This window comes from Humulus lupulus, chromosome 9 (genome assembly GCF_963169125.1).
Source record: "Humulus lupulus chromosome 9, drHumLupu1.1, whole genome shotgun sequence".
Classification (NCBI taxonomy): Eukaryota; Viridiplantae; Streptophyta; class Magnoliopsida; order Rosales; family Cannabaceae; genus Humulus; species Humulus lupulus.
Window position 1 is genome coordinate 21,100,980 of NC_084801.1, and position 25,837 is coordinate 21,126,816.

Sequence of the window (25,837 nt, forward strand, 5' to 3'; positions counted from 1 at the left end):
TAATGTATATATAAATCAATTTAAAAATAAAAAATATATTAAAACCATTTTAATTAAAATTAGAAGAAAATAATTAAAATTATTTTAACCCGAAAAACCAAGTTTAGAAATCTATTTATAATGTTTTGACGTACTTTTCAAATGTAAGAATAATACCATAAATTTGCTATATACTTCATCAAAAATAACAGGAGAAAAAAAGAAAAGAAAGATGAAAAACTTTCGTCTTAGCTAATTTTTTTCTTCTCACAAAACATGTTATATTGCATATATAATACGTTTTTATTGTAATAGACCTTAACTTAGCTTTTGTTAATGTGCACTCTGATTATGTCAAACTCAACTTTCCATTTCTAAAGAGTGAGACCATGGTGCACCATCAATAAATTAAACCTAATGGATATTTGAAAATTAACAAATACAACAATACATTACTAGCTTCAACGGCTTTGGTGCATTGATGTATTTTTACAAAAGATATTTAGCTTTCTTTTTTTACTTGCTTGCTATTTTGAGCATAATAATTAGTGGTGAATTGATTTGTAACTACTTCTACCAAATTAGAGTATCTGGTTCTAGCTTTCTGTAATAACCAAAATTATTATTTTCTCCTTAAATTTTGACTATATGTTAGCTTTTATAGCTTATAGTTTAGGTTGAGTGATAGAAATTAAAAATATTGCTTTAAATTTGAATTAATTATTTTAAGGATATGATTTTATGATTTAGAAAATAATTATAAGTTGGATAGTTATAATTATTTTAGTTAGTATTTATAAGATTTTAGCATATGATTTAAATTAGTGTATAGTTAGTTTTAAGCTTTTAATTAAATTAGGATATAGTTTTAATGCACATATTTTTGGTGGCCTAAGAATTATACATGTGGCATTAAATTAAGTCCCAATTATTTAAAATATAGTGTATGACATAAACTTCCCTATAGTATTATTAAGTGGGTTTTTCATGAATTAATTAAATTAAGTGTTAAAGCTAAATTGAAGACCTAGCTTAATCATAGGCGTGTGAAGCATATTTAGGCTAGGATTTAGATTAAATTTTGAATTTTACATAGGTGTCACACTAAGCTTAAGTCAAGTTACCAAGTTAAAAATTGGTCGAACCATTTTGAAGTTGTTTGAATGGTTATGGGCGTGTAAGCTATAAAGGTGGGTAAGTTGGGACTTTGACTCATTTTTTAATCAATTAGAGGATATGCGGCATGCTGAGAGAGTTTGGAGCACTTTGAATGAGCTATTTAAGGTCTGGCCATAACTATCTAAGAGAGAAAAGAGTTTGCATTTTGAAAAATCGTTGAACTAATTGGAGACAATCAAGGAAAAAAGTTAAGGTGTAGAGCTTATAAATAGAGTCATTATCATTTCACTTTTTCACACTTTAAAGCTCTCAAGCCTCTCTCATTTTCGAAATCCTATAGTTCCCAAAAGCTCTCTTCCTTTTGCCCACAAAAACCTTATAGCCGAAATCTTATAGCCTTTATAAGTGCTCAGGAAATTTATTTTCTTCTATTTTCTTATCAAACCTCAAGCACTTAAGCCAATATAAGCCCTACATAGCCTAGACACTAAGCCCTTTTAAACCACTTTATCGCCAAAATATATTCCAAGTATTGAAGCTCTTGGTGTTGTGTTGGAGATAGACATAATAGAAGGCTCGGGATTTCAATCTTTTGGTTCTAGGATAAAGGTATGACTTTGAAAATGTTTAGAGATTTCGGAAGTACAATTATTATTATAAGTCTCTAATCTTAAATATTTTTATGTCATATATATAAGGTTTTGGGCGATTCTCTATTGAAAAAGCAATCTCTCTTTTTTTCCTTTCATTTCCACACTCAAGGTAAGGAAAATTAGGTAATTTAGTTTATAACCTATTTTGTGATATGTAAGACCCTAACATTTCAGATACATTAAGAAGATAAGTGTGGCTGGACCTAAGGTGTTCAGAAATGTTTGACAGACCTAAGTTGATGTCTGATAGGCTCAGTTGCAAAAATTGTATGACAGACTTATGTCCGGGGCTTAATTGCCACCCCTGTATAAGCACTTATCTTTTTCTTATACATGTCTTGTTATTATGACCTATGATTATGACCTATGAGTATGACTTATGATTATGATATTTGTTATGACCTAGAGTATATATTATGATGATTAGTAAATTAGCATTGTTATGAGCACTTGTATGAACTTATGGTATGTGTGTTATGACCATATGATTATATGTTTGCTTGTTTGTATTTTCCTTATTGGGCTTAGAAGCTCACCCCTTATGATGTTGTGCAGACAATTGAGGAAAGAAAGGTCGGTGACGAGTGGGACCTAAGAGCTTAGTGATATGTTCGTGGAGACCATATAGTCGAGGATTGATCAACGAGCTTATTGATGGACCCAAAATGGGTATGTTTTAAATATTTATATCGCAAGCGCACGAATCGTTCATATAGAATAGTGATTGTGTAAGCAATGATGTCGAAGCCAAATGAGTTGTCTAAAATAAAAAAGAAAACTATTTTAAACCAAAATTAATAAATTCTAACCTAGCTCCAAAGATTGATGAGATTTTTGTATCAAAAAAATAAAATAAAAGATAATAATAAAGATATTAAAGCAAGAATAATAAACAAGAAATGAATTGTAAACAAGTTGTAAGAGAAAGATTATTAAGATAATAGAATCCACAAAATATAAGTTCAATAATATCTATAAGTACATTGATTCCTAAGTTTTAATAATAGAAATTAATCAAATTATCACCTATTCAATTTAGATATTATTTTTAAGCACAAGTTATTATATTAATATAGGATTTATCTTCACTTTTAGCAATATAATATCAAAGTATTTAGTATGAATCAATCTAATGAAACAACAACAAAATCAATGAATATTATTTATAAGGCAAAACATAATATTTTTGTTCTAAGCATTTGATGTGCACAATTTAATGGCACACCTTAATCAAAGAATATTTTGATTTCGCACTAATGAAGAACAAAATGTAAATATGTGCTAGCAATAAAAAATATATAATATTTAAGATGAAAGAAGATATTTGAAGAAGAAAAAATCCATAAACTTTTTTTCACAAATGAGAAATAAACATACAAAATAAATATTATCTAATTACATATTGTTTCATTATCACCTTAATAATCTTAAAAAGATTAGAAACTCATAACTAGAATAGAAATTACAAAACAAGGAGAATACATACTTGAAAAATGCTCTTGAAAAACACTAAAATAGAGGAGATAATGGTAGAAAAGATGATGATAACAAAAAACTAAGCACCACCAAAAATGGTCTTGAAATTACATATTTATAGCCAAAATGAGATTATTAAAATAATCAATTTAAATTACTTATATTAATTAAATTAATAATAATATGGCAAGTAAGAGTAAATTCTAGGGTGTCATGATGGCTTTTGTAGTGAAATGTGTAGAAAAATTAGCATTTGAGGGACAAGGGAACAAGGAGACAATATGGGCTCAAGAGAACAAATGGCAGATGGCTGGTGGGCTAGTAGGCGGCTGAGTCGGTGCTGTTGGGCGCTGGGCTGGGCTGGTGTTGTTGGGCGCATGCCCAAGTGGGGGAGGAAGGAGCTAGCGCGAGCCTGGGCTGGTGCTGTTGGGAGGCGGGCTGGCTGCAGGGAGCTTTGGGTGGGCCTGGAGGCGCTAGGCCCAGGTGGAGGCTTGAGGGCTACAGCTGGACCACGGGCTTGGGAGCAGCTGGAGAAGAACGACCCAGTGGAGGCATCGGGCCCAGGTGGAGGCTTTGGCTGGGCTTTAGGAGCTTGGGCTTGTAGACTTTTCATTTGGTATTTCAATAATGTCATTTTTTTTCCTTTCTTTTTCACATTACTTTCTTTCATTTTTTTTTAATTATCAACCCGAAAATGCATCATAATTCCTACAAAATAAACACAAAATAAATTAAAACTAAATATTTCCAATAATAAAATATTCAACATAAATTTAATGAAAATACTAATTAAAACTTAATTTACTTTGACATTTAAGCTCAATAAAATCACATTTCTAACTTTTAATCTAAAAACAATAATTTCAAATAATTAAACAACAACATATTATATTAAAATATCTATAAAAACAACCAAAAATCTATAAAATCACGATAAGACTAATAAATTCAAAATTACTTTTAATAAATTAATTAAAAACTCAAAGACTAAGCAACAATTAACATAAAAAATTTGGTAAAATAACTCTATTTTGTAGAATTATTACATCCTCAAACTTATTGTTTTGCTAGTCCTCAAGCAAAATAAAATTAAAACACACAATTTTTTATTGGTGATATAAAAATTATTTTCTCAAAAATTGCACAATGAAAATAATTTTTAAGAAATTATTATGAATAAAAATTAAGCTTGTGTAATTAATTAAATTGTCAATTTTGCTTTAAAAAAATAGGTTTTCAAAAATTATTTTTCTCTTAAACTTATAGGAAGTAAAAGTGTTCTTGTTATGAAAAATGTAATTTTTGTTATAAGCAAAATTGACCCTATAATTAAAAACAAAGCTTAAAAATTATTCATATTTTTAAGAGAACTAAACTCAAACTCAATCAAGATTTTTATCATTGAAAATGTAAAATACACCAAGTTTTTTTTTTTTTAACAAGACAACATTTTTTTATTACCAAACAACACAAAACAAAAATAATAAAGTTTTCTTTTTCAAACAAACCACACAAAACACAATAAAACAAAAATTAACACAAAACATAAACAACAAAAATAACACAAAACATAAACACAATAAAAATATACTCTCTTAATGACAATAACCATATAAACTCAATACCCCCAAACTTAATTTAAACATTGTCCTCAATGTGTTAAAACATAATTATAATTTGAAAAGTAAAAGATGTTAGAATTTAGAATGGTCATACCTCGATATGGTGCATCGCCAAGAGAATAAAAGATACAACAAATAAAAATTAAATCACACATAAAATAGACAAAACAAATAAAACACAAGTTATTAAGATCAATAAGAATCAAAGAGCTTGGTAAACAGGATCCTCAAGGAGGATCTCATCCACTTCATCAATTTTTAATTCTAAAAATGGTTTTAATTTTTGTCCATTAACTTTAAAAATATCACCATTGTTAGTATTTTCAATTTCAATAGTTCCATGTGGGAAAACAACTCGAACAATATAAAAACCAATCCACTTAGAACGTAATTTTCCTGGGAATAGATGCAAACGAGAGTTGTATAGCAGGACTTTTTGACCGAGAGAAAAATCTTTTCTCAAAATGTTTTTTTCATGGTAAATTTTCATGCGATCCTTATACTTTTTTGAATAGTCATATGCATCATTCCTAATTTCGTCTAGTTCATTTAGTTGAAGCTTTCTTTTCTCACCTGCCTTGTCTAAAGAAAAATTTAACTACTTAATAGCCCAAAAGGCTCTATGTTCTAACTCGACAGGTAAGTGGCACGCCTTCCCATACACAAGTCTGTAGGGCGACATGCCAATGGGAGTTTTGTACGTGGTACGATACGCTCATAATGCATCAGTAAGTCTTGAGGACCAATCTTTCCTAGTTGGATTCATAGTTTTTTCTAAAATGTGCTTAACTTCTCTATTAGACACTTCAACTTGACCACTAGTTTGTGGGTGATATGTTGTTGAGACTTTATGCGTAATTTCATCAAATGTTCAAAATGACTTATTACAAAAGTGTGAACCGTTATCACTAATGATAGCACGTGGTGAACCAAAACGAGAAAATATATTTTCTTTCAAAAACCGAAGCACAACTTTGTGGTCATTAGTGTGGCATGCAATAGCTTCAACCCATTTAGACACATAATCAACTTCAACAAGAATATAAAGATTACCAAAACAGTTCGGAAATAATCCCATAAAATCAATGCCCCAAACATCAAATATATCAATTATAAGAATAGGATTCAAAGGTATCATGTTTCGTCTAGTTAAAATTCATAACTTTTGGCAACGTTCACAAGCTTTACAATACACATATGTGTCACAAAAGATAGTAGGCCAATAAAAACCACATTGTAAAACTTTAGCAGTTATTTTCTTACCACTAAAATGTCCTCCACATGCATGATAATGACAAAAAGATATAATTTTAGATTGGTCACAACTTGGAATGCATCTTCTAATTATTTGATCATGGCAGCATTTAAACAAGTAAGGATCATCCCAAATAAAAATTTTCACCTCAGAATAAAATTTAGATTTATCATGCTTAGACCAATGAGATGATATTTCTTTAGTGACCAAATAATTCACAATATCAGCATACCAAGGCAAAGAAGAAACATGCATCAATTGTTCATCAGGAAAAGTTTTAGCGATAGGAGTGGAATCATGTATAGTTTCAACAACTACTCTGGACAAATGATCAGCAACAACATTTTCAGACCATTTTTATCACGTATTTCTAAGTCAAATTCTTGTAAAAGGCGGATCCAACGAATCAAACAAGATTTAGCATCCTTTTTTTACAATAGATATTTTAATGCAACATGATCATAACAGACAATAATTTTAGATCCTAACAGATAAGACCTAAATTTCTTCAATGCAAAAACAATAACAATCAATTCTTTCTCGGTTGTGGAATAATTTGATTGAGCATCATTTAAAGTTTTGCTAGCATAGTAAATTACATGAGGTATTTTTTCAAGTCTTTGTCCTAAGATAACACCTATAGCATAATCAGAAGCATCACACATTATTTCAAAATGTATTTTCTAATCAGGAGGTCGAATAATGGGTGCAATAGTCAACAAATTTTTCAATTTCTCAAAGGGAACATGGAAATTATTATCAAAGACAAAAGCATTTTCTTTTCCAAGTAAATGGCATAAAGGCCGAGAAATTTTGCTAAAGTCTTTTATAAATCTTCTATAGAAATTGACATGACCTAAGAATGATCTAATTTATTTCACAATTTTAGGTGGGAGAAGTTTTGAAATATGATCAACTTTTTCTTTATCAACTTCTATTCCCTCAGGTGAGATTACATGACCTAAAACAATTCATTTTTTAACCATAAAATGACATTTTTCCCAATTAAGCACAAAGTTTTTCTCTTTGCAACGAATTAAAACAAGTGAAAGATGGTGCAAACATTCATCAAAGGAAGAACCAAACATAGAAAAATCATCCATAAACACTTCAAGGATTCTTTCAACCATGTCAGAAAAAATTGAAATCATACACCTTTGAAATGTTGCAGGTGCATTGCATAATCCAAAAGGCATGCGACGATAGGCAAGAGTCCCGAAAAGGCATGTAAATGTAGTCTTTTCTTGATCTTCTGGAGCAATGGGAATTTGATTATATCCCGAATACCCATCAAGAAAGCAATAATATGCATGGCCAACTAAGCGTTCAAGCATTTGATCAATAAAGGGTAATGGAAAGTGGTCTCTTCTAGTAAAATTATTTAGCTTTCTATAGTCGATGCACACTCTCCACCCCGTTTGTACTCTAGTAAGGATTAATTCATTTTTCTCATTTTCAACAACTGTGATCCCAGACTTCTTAGGCACAACTTGAACTGGACTAACTCATTGACTATCAAAAATAGGGTAAATGATACTTACGTCTAATAATATAATGACCTATTCTCTAACTACTTCTTTCATATTTGGATATAGCTTTCTTTGACATTCCCGAGATGTTTTAGAATTCTCTTCAAGATGGATTCTATGCATACATATGGATGAGCTAATTCATTTAATGTCTCCAATGGTCCAACCTATGGCTTCTTTATATTTTCTAAGAATATCTAACAATTTATCTTCTTGTTCTTTATCTAAGGCGGATGCTATGATAACATGTAAGGTTTCAAACTCTCCTAGAAAAATATATTTTAAATTTTCCAACAAAGGTTTTAGGTCTAACTTTGGAGACTCGGAAATTGATTGAATATTCTCTAGGGGTGAAACAGGTTCAGTTATGGTATCATTTAAGGGCATAGACTATAACAAAGAATTCACATCATTCATGGAATCATCAACATGTAAGCTCATACCAAATTATCTTTCACAAAAGTCAAGCAAGTCATTTTCATCATCTTCAAAAATATTCGCAACCATGTTAACTTCATGCACTTACTCACACTTAAACAGATTTAGAGACATTAAATACATTCAATTCAACAGTCACATTTACATTAGATAATTTTAAAACACCAATACGACAATTAATGATTGCATTAGATGTAGCTAAGAATGGTCTACCTAAAATGATAGGAATTTGAGCATGCACATTTTCCACAGGTTGAGTATCAAGAACAATGAAGTCAAGAGGAAAGTAAAATTTATCAACTTTTATCAAAACATCTTCTACAATGCCTCTTGGAATTTTCACAGAACGATCGGCTAATTGAAAAGTTATAGACGTAGGTTTTATTCATCAAGACCAAGTTGCTTATAAACAGAATAAGGCAATACATTCACACTAGCACCTAAATCAAGTAAAGTCTTGTTAATAAAATGATCACCAATAATGCATGAAATTGTGGGACACCTGTGATCTTTATATTTAACAAGACTCTTATATTGAATAATGGAACTAGCTTGTTCAGTTAAAAATGTCTTTTTAGGAACATTAGTGTTTCTTTTTACTATACAAAGATCCTTAAAAAATTTAGAGTAGACAGGAATTTGTTTAATGACATCTAAGAAAGGGATATTGATACTAACTTGTTTAAAAACTTCTAAGATGTTATTATATTGGTCGTCTTTTTTAATTGGAAGTAATCTTTGTGGGAATAGGGCTTTTGGAATGAAATGATGGATTAGAGTATCCTCATTTGAAGAGTCATTGACATTAGAACTAGAAGGTTGACTCTTTTCTTTTTCGTTTTCAAACTCAGGTATGTAATCGGGTTTGACAATGTTCTTTCTAGACCTAAGAGTTGAAATTGATTTGACTTCTCCATTATGACTAGACTTTCTTATCTAATATTGCCCTTTTGGATTTGGGATAGGTTGACTAGGGAATGTTCCTTTTTCTCTATCAGCTAAAGCAGTAGCGAGTTGTCCTACTTGTGTCTCGTGTTTGGTAGTTGATTGAGGCTTATTTTGTAGGATTTATTGAGTGGATTGCATAAATTGTTGTAAAGTATCTTCTAAGGAAGGTTTCCTTTGTTGAGGATATGGTTGATTTTGTGGGGCATGAGTTTGATTTTGCGTGTTGTATTTGTGCCCTTGATTCATTGGAGGTTGGTTTTGTCTCCATGAGAAGTTTGGATGGTTTCTCCAATTTGGATTATAAGTGGATGAAAATGGACTATCATTTGGTTTCCCATAAGCATGAAGAGCATTGACCTCCTCAGAAAATGCTTCTTGGTAGGTAGGACACGATTGGGCATTATGGCAAGGACTAGAACATATAGAACAAACATCTTTTCTTGGTTGTATTGGAAAATTTATAGTTTGGGTTATGGCTAAAACTTCTACTTTTCTCGCTAATTTGTCTGAGGATGTTCTTAAGTCTAATTCATCTTTTACTTCATACCTTCCTCCTCTTTTTGGTGAATTAATTGACCTAGAACTAGGATCAAAATAATTCCATTATTGTGAATTGACAGATAAATCTTCAAGGGCGTCCCAAGCCTCTTGTCCTTGAAATTTAAAAAAAAAAAAAAAAAATCTGTTATGCATAGATTGAATCATTTGACTATTAGAGGGAGTCAAACCATCATAAAAATATTTTACAAGTCTCCATTTTTCAAAACCATGAAGATGAAATTTTAATAATAAATCTTTAAATCTTTCCCAACATTTATAAAACTCTTCATTATCATTTTGAAAAAACTCGGAGATATCTCTCCTTAGACTATCATTTTTAGACATAGGAAAAAATTTCAGCAAGAATTTATTATAAAGTTGATCCCATGTAGTTATAGACCCCTTGGGAAGGGAATTTAACCAAGCTTTTGATTTTTCTTTTAATGAAAAAGGGAATAATCCTAGTTTGACCGACTCATCAGAAAATTTTTGAAATTTAAATGTTGAGCAAATTTCTAAGAAATCTTTGACATGCATGTAAGGATCCTCTCTATCCAACCCATAAAAATATGACAACAATTGAATGATTGATGGTTTAAGCTCAAAATGGGTAGCAGAAGTGGTAGGAAAAACAATACATGAAGGAGCATTCGATGAAATAGGTGCAAAATATTAAAGCAAAGTTTTTTCAGGCACAACATTTTCATCAACAAGATTTCTATTAATATTAACAATTGGTTCCATGATGCTCAAATTTTTACTAACACTTTCAATTTCAAACAAAGATAAACATCTTTTTACTAATCGATTTTTAGAGTTACATTCCCAATTATGCATACAATTTTCACAAACAAAGCAACGCAGATAATCTCAAACAGACAATTTTCTGATGTGGAAGATCAGCTAAAATCGCAACCACAGAGCATACTTAGAATTTTTAGAGATTTCACAACAATATAGTTTTTATGGTTTACTTTTCCTCAGGCCTATTTGATTCCACTTACTCACACAGTACTAACAACTCCCCGAAGTAAATTAATAGAGGCAGATTGGGAATTTTGTTCAAATTTCCTTGAAGCAAAGATTGCTTATGGTGAAATGACAAGATTTAGGTTTTTTTTTCAAGTATTTTTTCACAATTACACAATAATATGATAAGAGATAGATAAAAATAAGGTAAAATTAAATAAGGCTATCAAAAATTAGGCAAGAGTAGGGAGGCATAGCATGCCATCAACCATAACACAAATAAGGTAAAAATTAGGAGACACAAGTGCCATCAACTAAAACATATGGTAAAAATTAGGAGGCAAAATTGCCATCAACTAGTAAAAAATTATTGAACAAGAGTTGGGAGTCATAACATGCCATCAACCATAACAAAAATAAAGTAAAAGACTAGGAGGCAAAATTGTCATCAACTAGTAAATTGCACAAAAATATAACACAACAAATAAAAATTACAGCAAATTTATAATAAAATGAGGAGGCACACGTGTTATCAACTATAAAAATGCAATAAATATATAAGTAAGTTATATATATATATATAAGAGCAAATATTAAATAACTAGTAGAAGAATTCACTAACTTTGAGAAAAATTTCATTTCTTTTCTTGCAACTCCCCGGCAACGGCGCCAAAAATTTGATGGAACCAAAATGGGTATGTTGTAAGTATTTATATCGTAAGCACACGAATCGTTCATATAGAATAGTGATCGTGTAAGCAAGGATGTCGAACCCAAATGAGTTGTCTAAAATAAAAAAGAAAACTTTTTAAAACCAAAATTAATAAACTCTAACCTAGCTCCAAAGATTGATGAGATTTTTGTATCAAGAAAATAAAATAAAAGATAATAAAGATATTAAAGCAAGAAAAATAAACAAGATAGGAATTGTAAATTGTAAGAGAAAGATTATTAAGATAATAGAATTCACAAAATATAAGTTCAATAATATCTATAAGTACATTGATTCCCAAGTTTTAATAGTAGAAATTAATCAAACTATCTATTCAACTTAGATATTATTTTTAAGCACAAGTTATTATATTAATATAGGATTTATCTTCACTTTTAGCAATATAATATCAAAGTATTTAGTGTGAATCAATCTAATGAAACAACAACAAAATCAATGAATATTATTTATAAGGCAAAACATAATATTTTTGTTCTAAGCATTTGATGTGCACAATTTAATTGCACACCTTAATAAAAGAATATTATGATTTTGCACTAATGAAAAACAAAGTGTAAATATGTGCTAACAATAAAGAATGCATGATATTCAAGATGAAAGAAGATATTTGAAGAATAAAAAATTCATAAATTTTGTTGCACAAATGCGAAATCAACATACAAAATAAATATAATCTAGTTACATATTGTTTCATCATCGTCATAATAATCTTAATAATATTAGAAACTCATAACTAGAATAGAAATTACAAAACAAGGATAATACATACTTGAAAAATGCTATTGAAAAATACTAAAATGGATGAGAGAATGGTAGAAAAAATGATGGTAACCAAAAACTAAGCACCCCCAAAAATAGTCTTGAAATTACATATTTATAGCCAAAATGAGATTATTAAAATAATCAATTTAAATTAATTAAATTGATTAGATTAATTATATTAATAATAATATGGCAAGTAGGGATAAATTATAGGGTGTCATGATGAATTTTGTAGTGAAATGTGTAGAAAAATTAGGTAAAAAATTAGCATTTGAGGGACATGGAGACAATATGGGCTCAAGAGAAAAAATGGCAGGTGGTTGGTTGGCTGGCAGACGGCTGGGCCGGTGCTGTTGGGCTCTGGGCTGGGCTAGTGTTGTTGGGCACAGGCCCAAGTGGGGGATGAAGGAGCTGGCACGGGCTTGGGCTGGTGCTGTTGGGAGGCGAGCTAGCTGCAGGGAGCTTCGGGTGGGCCTGGAGGCATCGGGCCCAAGTGGAGGCTTGAGGGCTACAACTGGACCACGGGCCTGGGAGCAGCTGGAGAAGAACAACCGAGTGGAGGCATCGGACCCAGGTGGAGGCTTCGGCTGGGCATTGGGAGCTTGGGCCTATAGGCTTTTCTTTTGGTATTTCAATAATGCCATTTTTTCCTTTCTTTTTCACATTACTTTCTTTTCTTTTCTTTTTTTCTGAATTATCAACTCAAAAATGCATCATAATTCCTACAAAATAAACACAAATTAAATTAAAACTAAATATTTCCAATAATAAAATGTTCAACATAAGTTTTATAAAAATATTAATTAAAACTTAATTTACTTTGACATTTAAGCTCAATAAAATCACATTTCTAACTTTTAATCTAAAAACACTAATTTTAAATAATTAAACAACAACATATTATAATAAAATATCTATAAAAATAACCAAAAATCTATAAAATCACGATAAGACTAATAAATTCAAAATTACTTTAAAAAACTTAAAAAATTAATTAAAAACTCAAAGACTAAGCAACAATTAGCATAAAAAATATGGTAAAATAACTATATTTTGTAGAGTTATCACCTATAACTTTATTTTCCAAAGCATTTCCTTTTAAGTTTTTCTTACATTTATAATGTTGCTCATTTTTATTTTGTTAAAGACTATTATTTTATTTTTATAAAAACATGAGATTCCTTCGCTTATTATGATTTTTCTTAAATAAAATAGCAATGTTTATATTTATGAAGCAACATTGTATTCTCGATAATAATATGAAAAATTAGAGTGCTACACTTTCAACTTTCAATTAAAGTGTTACACTTTCAATATGATTTCATAATTTTATAATTTAGTTGATCTCCTAGTAATTCAGATTTTATAAGACTTTCATAACTCAATAAGAAACTTAGTTGAAAATTTTAGAAAAAAAGTATAGAAACAACACAATAACATATTAACAAATATGTTAATATTTACGAATGAGTAATACAACATTAATAAATATTATATTTGAATATATTCTCTATATCTCACAAGACCATTGACATCCCTTAAAATTTCACTTATAATAAAGTGTGGAGGTTGTGAAAACAAAATAAAATCAGCTCTAGTAGAAAATTCATGATTGGTCAATCGATCAACAACTTGATTTCTTTCTCGATATATGTGTGAAACCATTACGTTAGTTGTGCAGTTTTCTGTCATTCTTATTTAATTGTGATGCATTTAAAACATAATAATATTTTACAATTTTTTTGTTTGTAATTTAATAATTAATACTTTGCAAATTTATAAATAAATAAAAAATTATTAAAATCATGAAATAAACCATGTGGGAGTGAGGGATTTCAACTTCCATAATTATCCTTCTCAAAATCATGAAAGAAATTTGTTCAATGTATGCTCACTTTTTCCCATAACTGCAGCCCCTCTGGCAAGATAATGCTTTTGGGTGAAGATGACCCAAATGCCACTCACTTAATGATACTGCATATATCTGTGGACCACCATCTCCATTGCTGTCTAGGCTTACCAGGTATGTTCTTTCTTCTCATCCCCTTTTCATAAGATTTAAGGATGAGTAGCTTGAGTAGTAGGAAAATTCAATGAGAGACTTAGATTTTGTTTGGAACTTGAATTTTAAGATGAGATTTTACTCACAAATTGAGGATCTTACTGAGGAAAGAATTTTAGCTACCTTATGGGGATGCATAAATAGAAGAATCCTCTGGCATATCAGGAAAAAAATAAAATCTAAAGATTCAATTTTCTCATTTTTGTATTGAATTAATAAATTAAAAATTCTTCTTCTAGAAAAATTAAAACTTAAATTGACATCTCACAGGGCTATTGACTTAAACTTCACTTATAATAAAGTGTGGAGGTTGTGGAGGTTGTGGAAACCAAGTAAAATTATCTTTAGTAAAAAATTCATGGTTGGCCAATTGACCAACAACTTGATTTCCTTCCCAATATATGTGTGAAACCATTACGTTCATCCTTTAAATTAGTTGTAATGTGTCGCTACCATTCTTCTTTGATTATGCTTGGAACATCAATTTTATTGATCATTATCACCAACCTCCAACCATACACAATGATATTGGTTTACAAAAGCAATGTGTATGGCTTTAATGACTCCACACAATTCAGCCTCAAGCGAAGTTTTATTTCCAAGGAATGAAATAAAAGCTCCAAAGACTGTGTCTGTCGAGTCTCGAAAAACACCGCCACAACTTACTTATTTGGAACCGCCTCTCACAACGTCGTCGGTATTAATTTTGAAGAAATTTGGTGGTGGTGGAAACCAACTCACTTCATGAATTTATAGCTTCCTCTCTACCTGTAATATTAAATTAGTATAATTATGAAATAATTTCATCATAGTATTAATTATATTATTTGAATTAATTAATTGTGTACCTTAGGAGTACCTCACAGAGCCCAGGGGAGGCTCTGGCTTGGGTTCAGGTCGCGACTTGACCCCATGAACCTAGCTCGCCTGCCATTTTCTCAATTCAAACCTCCATCACACCATCCCAAAATCAAAACCAATCATCAACACAGCATATTCACCAGTTTATTAGCAAAACCCAAGCTTTAATCCACTCAAAACCACACCAAATAACCACTTCAAAGATCAAACCTCAAGCTCAAGAACTAACTTAAAAACAGAGCAAGAAACCAGAAAACATGGCTGAAACCTTACCTTAGTCACAGGTTTGAATCTCCTTCAATGGCTGATAACTAGCCTAAAACCCCAAGCTTTGATTCCCAAGTCTGACCCTCAATTTTAACTTCAAAATTCCAACCGAGAGAGAGAAAAGGAGATGATCGAGAGAGAGAAAACAGCTGCTCTGTTTTTCCTTCAACCTAACTCCTTCTACAACTTTCTAATTTACATATAACCCTTGGTCAAAAGACCAAAATGCCCCTATGTCCTTTTAATTTCTTAATAGCCACCCAAGGGCAAAACAATCATTTCCCGCCAATCCCGTTAATTATAATTAACATTCTCCAATTCTCGTTATTCCCAATATTCTCAAATAATAATAATTAAATCATATCACATTACTCGTTTATTCCCGGTAATGTACTAAGCATCAAATTACCTCGAGACTCCCCCCCCCCCCCCCCGAGCTTGGTAAATTATCCAGTTATGACCAAACCGCTAATTTACATTCTAAGATCGTCTCATGCTGAATGACTTGAACATATCCACATAATAATGTGATATCATCCATAAATCATCAACATGCATATAAATATATATATATGCTCTCAACGGGCCAAATTATGAAAATACCCTTATAATGAAAAGTTGACCAACATGCATGCATTTATCATCATATAATAATATAACTCACATAATCATGCATATAGTCACATAATTGCATATTAAATCAATTATGACGCTCTTGCTTCCCTAATCCAGGCATTAAGCCACATTAGGGAATTTGAGTCGTTATAGAAATGGTGCGTCTTACATTTTTGAATGTTTTCAACACCCCAAGTAACTCTCAAATCTTCATTTTAATTCTATAAGAATCCAATTAAACATTGGTAACAACCACTGGGGATGGTAGAAATTGAAATTCAAAGGGTGTCTCAAAACTCTATAAATAGGAGTCTAATGCTTACTTGTAAGACGCACCATTTCTGTAACACCCATTAATAAAATTATATAAATTATTTTGAATTATAAATGAGGGCAAATAGGTCATTTTAATTTATAGGTATATTATAAAACTTTTCTCTCCAAATTTGGATGGAAATTTTTTGGTGGGGTCCACTTATTTTCTCTCTATCCAGTTTTCTCTTCCCCTCTCTTTTCTATCCAACCAAACATATATTTTTGCTTCTTCTCTTCACCTTTTTCTCCTAACTTTTTTTCCTTTCACTTTTCTCCTCTACCAAACATTGGGTAAAAATCATACCAAAGATAATAAGTTTGATTTCACATTCCCATCCCCAAGAACCCAAACCCTCAGAACAAACATCCCCTTATAGGGAGAAGCTCTGCTACAACACACTCCTGGTTTTGGCATGTGGGGTGTTATAATTTTATTTTCTTATGATGGTGCACATTGTAGTTATTTAGAACATCCTGCAAAATTTAGGCAAATTTTGAATAATTTACTATGTCGAAAACAGATTCAAACAGTTTGTTGCACGCGTGCCTATCTTTTTCAAATGCGTGTTAAATAACATATATTAGACCTTTTATGCAACACTAAAAAAATATCAGAATTTTCTGAAATTTTGCAGGATGATCTAAATAACTACAATATGCACCATCTTAAACAAATAAAATTATAACACTCATGTGCTAAAATCGGGAGTGTGCTTCACAAAAAAAGTGATGCACCAAAGATTTTACTTTTATATAGTTGTATGGAAAATTTTCATTAATATGTTTTTTTTTATTATTTCTTATTTACGGTGTGTCTTTGTTTACATGTCTACAATGATGTAGAGGATCCGAGATTTGTTTTTTCTTCTTCTTATTCTTAATTTTATTATTTTACCACGGATATGGTATCGACAATCTCGATACATTGTGATAGTCAAGCTACTCTTACTAGAGCATATAATAACGTATATAATGGAAAAATCTAGACATATAAGTCTAAGACATGAATATGTGAGACAATTGATTTAAGAAGAGATCAAATCATTCTCATATGTTTGTTGGTATTCATTTTATAAAATCAAGGACACAACATAAGTGGGTGGTAGTCTTAAAAATCATTAATACCCAACCAATAGGATGGGTTCGCCAATTTACCTAAATGTTTGCATCTTGTAGGGGTAGGTTCACCAGTTTATCATCACTTTGTTAGTAAGGATTTTGTCCAACTTATTTGCTTGGATATTTATGTCTTGTTAATCACTTTGTTAGGGTCTACGGGTCCTCTTACTCTCACATATGCAATTAATGATTAAACTTTTTTTATTTATATTGGTGTTGAGTCTAGTTTATGTTATGTTTAGGTGGTGTTTTAGGTAGTCTTTTATGTCATTTTTCTTTCATTTAGTGCGGGTTTACGCTGTTGTTTGTTTGTTATGCGGTTTTTGTGAATAAAGGGAAGATTTGAGTACTTGGTGGAAAAAGGTCCAAAAGGAGAAGAAATATCCAAGTTTCGATGATATTTTTGACAAATGATGGATCTCAACGTGATTTGGAGGCGTTGGTGATTTCTCGGGCTTAAAAATGCATGAGTTGAAAAATTGCTTAAGAGTCGCGGCATGAGCGCTTTGGAGCCACGACCAGCTCTCTAAACAGAACCATTGTTTCGAAGGAGAGACTTGAGTCGCGGCATGGCTATGGGAGAGTCGCGGCCCAGATATGCAGATCTTCAAGAATTACGGACACGGGCCGCGGCATGGTGCGAGTTGAGTCGTGGCCCGCCTCTCCTAAAATTGAAAAATTAGGTTTTATAAAGAAAAAGAAAGATCGAAAAAGGAGAGAGATAGAGAGGGAGAGTCTTGGTGGCTAAAGAAAGCTTGGAGAATTCTCAACTGGTTACTTTTCATTTATTTCTTTATGTTACTTCTAAATTTCTTTGTGATTAGAATGACAATTATGAACTAATTTTCTGTTTAAGATTTTTAATTGAATCACTTGAATCCCTATTATGAACTAATGCAATTTCAATTTTCTTCTTCATCTCTTTTCAATTCCTTATAGCCTGTACTTATTGATTGATTATTGATTGGTCATTTATAGTCATTATCTATATGTTTTTGAATCAAAATCTGAGAAGTGCGATTTGAATTTGCTTTGGTTATATTGGACACAATTCTAATTTGGAACGAGAGTATCTAGATTAATTGTGTAACTATTTATTGAGTTGTTAAGATTAATGTTGTCTTTGTGATTAAATTTACCATAGAAATATAGGAAATTGTCACTTAGGTTGAGTTTATAATTCATAATATGATTGTAAGCTGCTTTTGTCAACTCGTTAATTGAAATAGGCAGAAAGAAGAAGAATTTAGTACTTTGTATTAGGGAGTAATAGGGAGGATAGTTGATGAGATTAAATATCCTAATTACTCTCTAATTGTTTAAATCCAAGGTTTTGCTATTACTCATTGTTCTATTGAATTCTTAATTATAATTTCAGCAATTTATATTTTCTTCTGTGTTGTTTATAAGAATCAAAAGTTTAATTGACCACATAGAACAAAAAGATTAAGTAACTGGTAATTGGTAATTCGGTCCTTGAGGACGATACTTGGTTTTACTAAGATTATTACTAAATTGCGATACGTGCACTTGCGTAGCTATAATTTTCGCAACAATTGGGCTTTGTCTACTTAATTAATTAACGAATTTCCCATTTTATAAAATATTATAACTAAAAATATATTAATAACAATTTGTGATCATTATAATTAATATATATTTTGTTAGCCGGCCCAAAATGAATAAGCTAATCAGAAAAGATACCTACTCCAAGTGAGTCTTTGAGTCTTCTTAAGAAGACATTGCACTTAGACAGCAACAAACAATTCTATTGGCAACATTCCTATAGAGAGTTGATAATATAGTTCTTGAAATTGAAGAGAATAAATTATCCATCTTTTTTATTACTATATAGAATTAATTGATATCACGATGGTGCAACCTCTCAATCCTACATTCTTTGAATCAAAACCAGTTTAGTAGTAGCCTCAGCAATTACATTCACCCAAAAGCAAACTTTTCAGTCTAAAAAAGCAGAAAAAGAAGAAGAAGAGAAGTTGTATTAAATTACCTCAAACAATGAATTTGGATAGAAAAATGTCAATATTTTTGTAAGTTATTGTACAAAGTGGCTAAAAATATATTATTTTGCCAAGTACTTCTATTTATTTTCTCATTAATTTAGAATTTATTATTTTTGTTTATTATATATGCATTTGATATAGTTGATTAAAAAAATTATCTTACATCAGTTTATAAAATAAAGATATATTGTTACATTAATTCATTATTTGGAATCACTCACTTCCAAATCTATAAAATAATAATAGCTTTAGCACCCAATTTAGGTGGAGTAGCTTTGTCTTGCAACCCTTAGAAAGCCACAAAACAATGAATCAAACCATGAATCCCACCCGAGGTTGAAATATTACCTCTCCAAATGAGCTCTCTCTTCTAAAATTGGGATAGATTCCTCTTTCATCCTACTTGAGATGCCCAATAGATTCTTGAAATAACGCTAGGCTAGGCTGGAGGAGTGAGAACATAAAAATAATACTATTATGATTTATTCCAACCAAAATTGAGGCCATTTGCAAAGCAAAAGGAATGGGCCAATGGGGCTACTCATCATATAAAGTAATGATGATATGTAGGAATAGGATAACATTTCTATAAACATCAATCAGATCCCACCATTTTTATATTCCTCAACTGTTCTTCTAAAGATAATGCATATGCAATTCAATCCTATACGTACATATATACACACACACTTTTTTTTAATGGGTTTGCCCAACTACTTGGGAATATGGTCGTTTTCTCTATAAATGACATTCTTGAAATATAAGGGCTAATGCATGCCCTTTCATCATCCATTATTATTATTATTATTATTATTATTATTATTATTATTATTAGTAATGATACGTGCACTTAAAAATTACGTACAAACGTATCACTGCTTTTTAAAATAGGAGGTCATAATTTTAATAAATGTGATTAAATAGACTAAGTTAAGTCTTACTTTTACTAAATATGATTGACTAGATTAAACTGTCACATTACTATGTGTAATATTTGAGTGTATATTTTAGATGCAAATATCGTTACTCATTACTCTGTTATTATTACTCAATAAAGAACCCAATTGATCCAAATGAGACTTTACCATTATGATCAGCCATTTGTAAATGAAGTGGTTGGTCGCTTACAATATCTCCAAATAAAACCCTTTTCTTTTAGTTGCATTAATCAACAACCTAAACCATGATTTTTTTTTTCTTTCTTTTTTGAAAGGGCTAAACATGAGTTTGCTATGTTCCTTTTTTTTCCTTCTCTCATATGAATAAATAGCTACCAAGTTAAAAGTTAGAATACAGTCTTGAAGTCATTGTATTATTAAATATGTTTTTATCCAAAATTTGGCATAATACCTTATTTTGTCTATATATCATACTAATATACTAAGAATCAATTTACCCTTTTACATACAAAAAATCGTCTAATCTTATGCATTAATGCCACTGCTATCCTTTTTCATTTTCTTTTTGCACAAAAATTAATATCCTCATACATATATAATAATAATCCATGTATTCATATTAATTTGAGTTTTTTTTTTATACAATCTTCCTTTATCCAACTAACACAATTTTGTTATACAATCTTCCTTTTATTAAGTTAGTCATATATATTAAAATGATATTATCATATATTTTTACTACTAATAATTTGTTCTTTTATCTGAGTTTTATTTTATTATCATGTCAATACATTATATATAGATATAGATTGAATAAATGCACATTTTACATAACATTTTTATAGTATAATAATTCTAAAAACATATAGTTTTATTTTTTATTTGGATTTTTTTAAAATTTAATTTTAATCAATTTTATATATTATTTTCATGAAAAGAATAATGAATTTCAAGTGAGATATTTTTGCCTTTATTAAGAAAATTTCGACTAAAAATAGACTTGAGGGGCCATTTTTTACTTATTTTAAACTGAGGGTTATATTTTGTAATTTTAGAAATCGATGGTTAAAAGTGATAATTGGCGTAAACCAAAGAGGCCAAAATGGTGATTTTTCTTAATTTAAGTATGTACGTCCTGATTTTCCCACGGGCTGATTAGCAAGCTGAGCTGCGGCCTAACCATGGTTATATCGTGGACATCCCCCGCAACCGGAGCTGCGTCGTAAGGTCGCACCTCCTTAGCTCGAGGTAATCTAAGGGTTCGCCTCTGGTAACTTAAAGACAGAGTCCAGGCTCCGACGACCGAAGGTCGGGTCAAGCATCCAGCCCGCAGTACGAGCTGGGGTTGAAGGCTGTGACCCTTTATAAAGTCAGCCACGCAAGGTAAACGTGCATACATCAGACATCACGTGTCTGATATATCCCTGACTTCTCGGACACGCAGCAGGAACGTACGTATTCAGACATCCTCAACTAGGTTGGACCGTGCGACCCATTATCCCCTTACCTATTGATTTGACCACACTTATGTGTCAAGTTTAGGAATTAATCATGAATGTCACAGAGTTGACATGATAGGTAAGAAGGTCACGGGATGACCTTCTTACCAACTTCCAGGTGCCTTCTCCTATAAATATGGAGACCTTGGGAGTTAATAAGGGTTGGATTCTCTCTTGTAAGAAAGACCCTAGAATTGTATCCCCTGAATATAGCAATAATATCGACTAGTGGAGTTGAAGGATTTTAACCTTCGAACCACTTAAAAAACGTGTCTCGAGTAGCCATTTTATTTTTCTAAGATCATATATCTGTGTCGGTTCAACTTTAGCACTAATCTCTTTCTCTTCTTTTCTTAATTTCCTGTTGGCGAATAACCGCGTCAACAAAGTATATTTTTAATAATTTTTTGTCATTTTTTATTAATTTTAAATCAATTTTTAAAACATTTATTAGTTACACCAATAAAAATATGACATGTGGTAGGATATTTATTTAAATTAATTTTAATTCATTAATTACATATAATTGATGTCAGTTTGATCATATTGATAAAATTTACTAACTAAATTTGAGTCTAGAATGCATTTTATCTACTTTTTCCAAATTACAAAGTATCCCATGATTATTGGTGAGAAATTGGGTATCAATCCTGCATTTAGTTAAAAACACATGGGTACCAAATAATTATATTCTCGTATACATAAATCTATATTGTTTTGTTTTGATATTATAAAGCTTTCGAACTAAAAATTTAAGATAATTTTACTATATAAATAAAATAGGGTTTTAAACTAGAATTGACATCATAGTAGTATTTTATGATATCAAATTGACATTCCTAAATTATATTGAATCTAGAGTGTTACAAAATGTTCATATCATAAAAAAGACAAAAAAAAAATTATAGTTACATTTTTTTATTTAATAATATTTTTGGGAGCGCCTATAGTAGGTAGTCATTTTTACCCTACCAATACAGCATGTTTTCTATATGGGCATGTGAGGATATTTTTATCCCGGTTTTTTTTTTATGATGACATTCATTATAGCCATAATGAATCTCCTACAAATTTTTAAGAAATTTTGAAAAAAATTACAATGTCGAAAATATAGTTCAAACAATTATTTTTATATGCTTATACAAAAAAATAAGTATGCATGCAACAAGTTGTTTAAATTCTATTTTCGATTTGTATTATATTTGATTAATAATATTTTTTATAAAAATTTATAAATATAATACAAAATTTTATTGATAAATTTGAGTTATTTTGTGATAATCAAAATTATTTGTACCAGAAGAATTTATATGCAAATTGAATTATATTTATTTAAAATTAATTTATATATTATTTATTTAAAATTATTATTTTATATTTGAAAAAATGATTTTATAAAAATGGCAGGCTTTGCGACTCGTATAGATAAAAATATACAAGCAACGCTTAATATTAGGAAGTGTTTTGAATATTGAGCTTTACATATGATTTTTTTTTTTATTTAATGAGAAACTAATTTAAAAAGAAAAAACTAATTTTGTCTTGGTGTTTATCTCTATTGTACAAAATCAAAACCGACCTTTTATTTTATTTTATTTAAAAAAAATGATTATTAGTTTTGAAATGTCAAACCAACTTAATATTGAATCATTATGAGACAATAATTTGGATGCCTCATTATTCGATATTTTAGAGCTATCTTACACCATAAAAGTCCATAATTTGACGAAAGATAATGAAAACAGAAGAATGGTCAAGACTTCTTTTTACTTCTTTATTATTCTTCTTATAAAGTGATATATTTTGACTCATGGTTTGTTTTGGAACATACGGTAAAAGACACATATATACCGCTTAAAGGATTTGAATAATTTATTTCAAATTTCAAGCTTTCAAATAAGAAATTTTTTTATGTAAAATATATTTTCAAGCTCAAGCATATAAATATAGGATAGGGTGCTTCTTCCGAGCATCTCCACTTTTGGGTGTATTGGTAAATTCTTTTATTTGTATTTTTTCGGTACTTCAGTAATTTTTTGTGCAATTTTTTTTTAATGATCGTGTACACTGTAATTATTAAAAGTATACTGCAAATTTTTAAGAAATTCTAAATAATTTATAATACCGATAATAGAGCTCAAAAATGATACTTTCCACCTATATAGAAAAAAGTACTCACACGTGCAATAAATTATTTGAATCATGTTTTCGGCACTATAAATTATTTAGAATTTCCTAAAAATTTGCAAGATGTTTAAAATAACATGTATATTGGAGTATAATGTCTCACATGGAACAAAGATAAGAATATTGAGTCATTAATAAGAATATGAGTAACTCCATTAATCGCCAATTGATTTTTAGATAAAACCTTATGATTCTTGTCATGGTATCATGAGTCATATTCCTAGCGGACATTCGATCTACACCGATACAAATAGCGAGCTGAATTTTTTTAAAAAGAAGTAAGTTGCATGAGATCTGTATAGTGCAACAAGACACTTGAGATCTAAATAACAAGCGAAGCCGCATGAGATCCGCATAGTACAAAACGACACTTGAGATCCAAAAAAATAAGCGAGCTGAGAAATGTCACTTGTGATTTTGTGACTCAAGATTGGTAAGCAAAAAATAGCTACCATCTTGAGAAGGATATTAGAGTATAATGTCTTACATGAAACAAGTATCAGAATATTGAATCATTAATAAGAATATGAGTAACTCCACTAATCACCAATTGATTTTTAGATGGAATCTCATAATTCTTGTAAATATACACGATCATAAAAAAAATGTGTCGACACACTCACGTCACAAAAAGAAATTAAAAAAACAAAAAATAAATTGATACATACTTAAATTGTGCACTTTATAATTAATCCCAATTCCATAAATCATTATTCGAAAAATGAATGTTATTTTAAAAATAAAGTTCACTAGAAAAAATAATATTTTATACACTAACAAATAATCGTATGCTAAAAAGAATTAAGATAATATTCATAGAGAGAAACAAAAAAACGCATGTCCAAGTAATATACATATAAAAATAATAATAACACATTGTCCAAACAAGGAATATATATATATATATATATATATATTTTACAATTCTTTCACTTTAAGCTTTAGATGTGGGACTCTCAGTATTTTCGATTTTTAAATAATTTTTGATACGATTTTTTTATGACCGTGTATATTGTAGTTATTTAGAATATCGACGCGATTTTTAGAAAATTCTAAATAGTTTACAATACAAAAAACTATGTTTAAATATGTTGCACGCGTGACTAATTCTTTTTATGCCCGTGGAAAATAACATGTTTGAATCTAATTTTCGGTACTGTAAACTATTTGGAATTTTCTAAAAATTTGCAGGATGGTCTAAATAACTACAATATACACGGTCATAAAAAAAATCGTGCAAAAAATTGTTCACAGGTTTATAACACTGAAGAGTCTCACCAATAGGGCTTAAAGTGAAACATCTGTATGAGAAATTCCCTATATTTATATATATAATTTAAGAAAAGTGTACACACAAAATTATATTAAAAAATAATATACAATCTAAAATTACAATTCGAAAGTATACATGTGAAGCAATAGTAATTACAATTCGATCTCGATTCTAAAATTATGTAAGACGTCAAAATCAATTAACAAATAGGATATATTAAAGTTACAAAATAATTTGCAAACTAATAAATTTTTCTTAAAGCATGTTGTTTTACAAAATTATTTTGAGTGTTATCAATTATAAAGATAATGGTGTTTGTCTTTTTTTTTTTTTTTTTTGTGTATGAGAGTTTGAGAGATAGGAAGGAAAAACATGATAGATAGAAAGAGAAAATATGAGAGATAGAGAGAGAGAAGACAATAAGAGAAAAATAGATGGAAATTTATGATAGAAGCATTTTGAAAATCCAGGAGAATACTAGGATAAAAATATGATATTTTTTAGCTTGGTATTATTTTGTTATATGAGTCAATTTTATGCATCAATAGTCAAATTTCCATTAAAATGTCTTTCTATTTATTATTATTATTATTGATAAAAGATCAATCTCTTTGTTAATGGGAATTTTAAAGTACATATGTCACAATAAGTTAACTCATTGCTTATCAAAAGTGCATGTTTGGATAGTACAAA

At 30.0% G+C, this 25,837-nt stretch overlaps 1 non-coding gene across 1 annotated transcript; it reads left to right on the forward strand.

Moving 5' to 3' along the window:
• The first annotated feature begins 9,782 nt into the window (after window positions 1-9,782).
• LOC133803043 (small nucleolar RNA R71) lies at window positions 9,783-9,889 on the forward strand. Its single transcript, XR_009877774.1, has one exon. It is a non-coding gene; the product is annotated as a small nucleolar RNA R71 (small nucleolar RNA).
• Window positions 9,890-25,837: the final 15,948 nt, after the last annotated feature.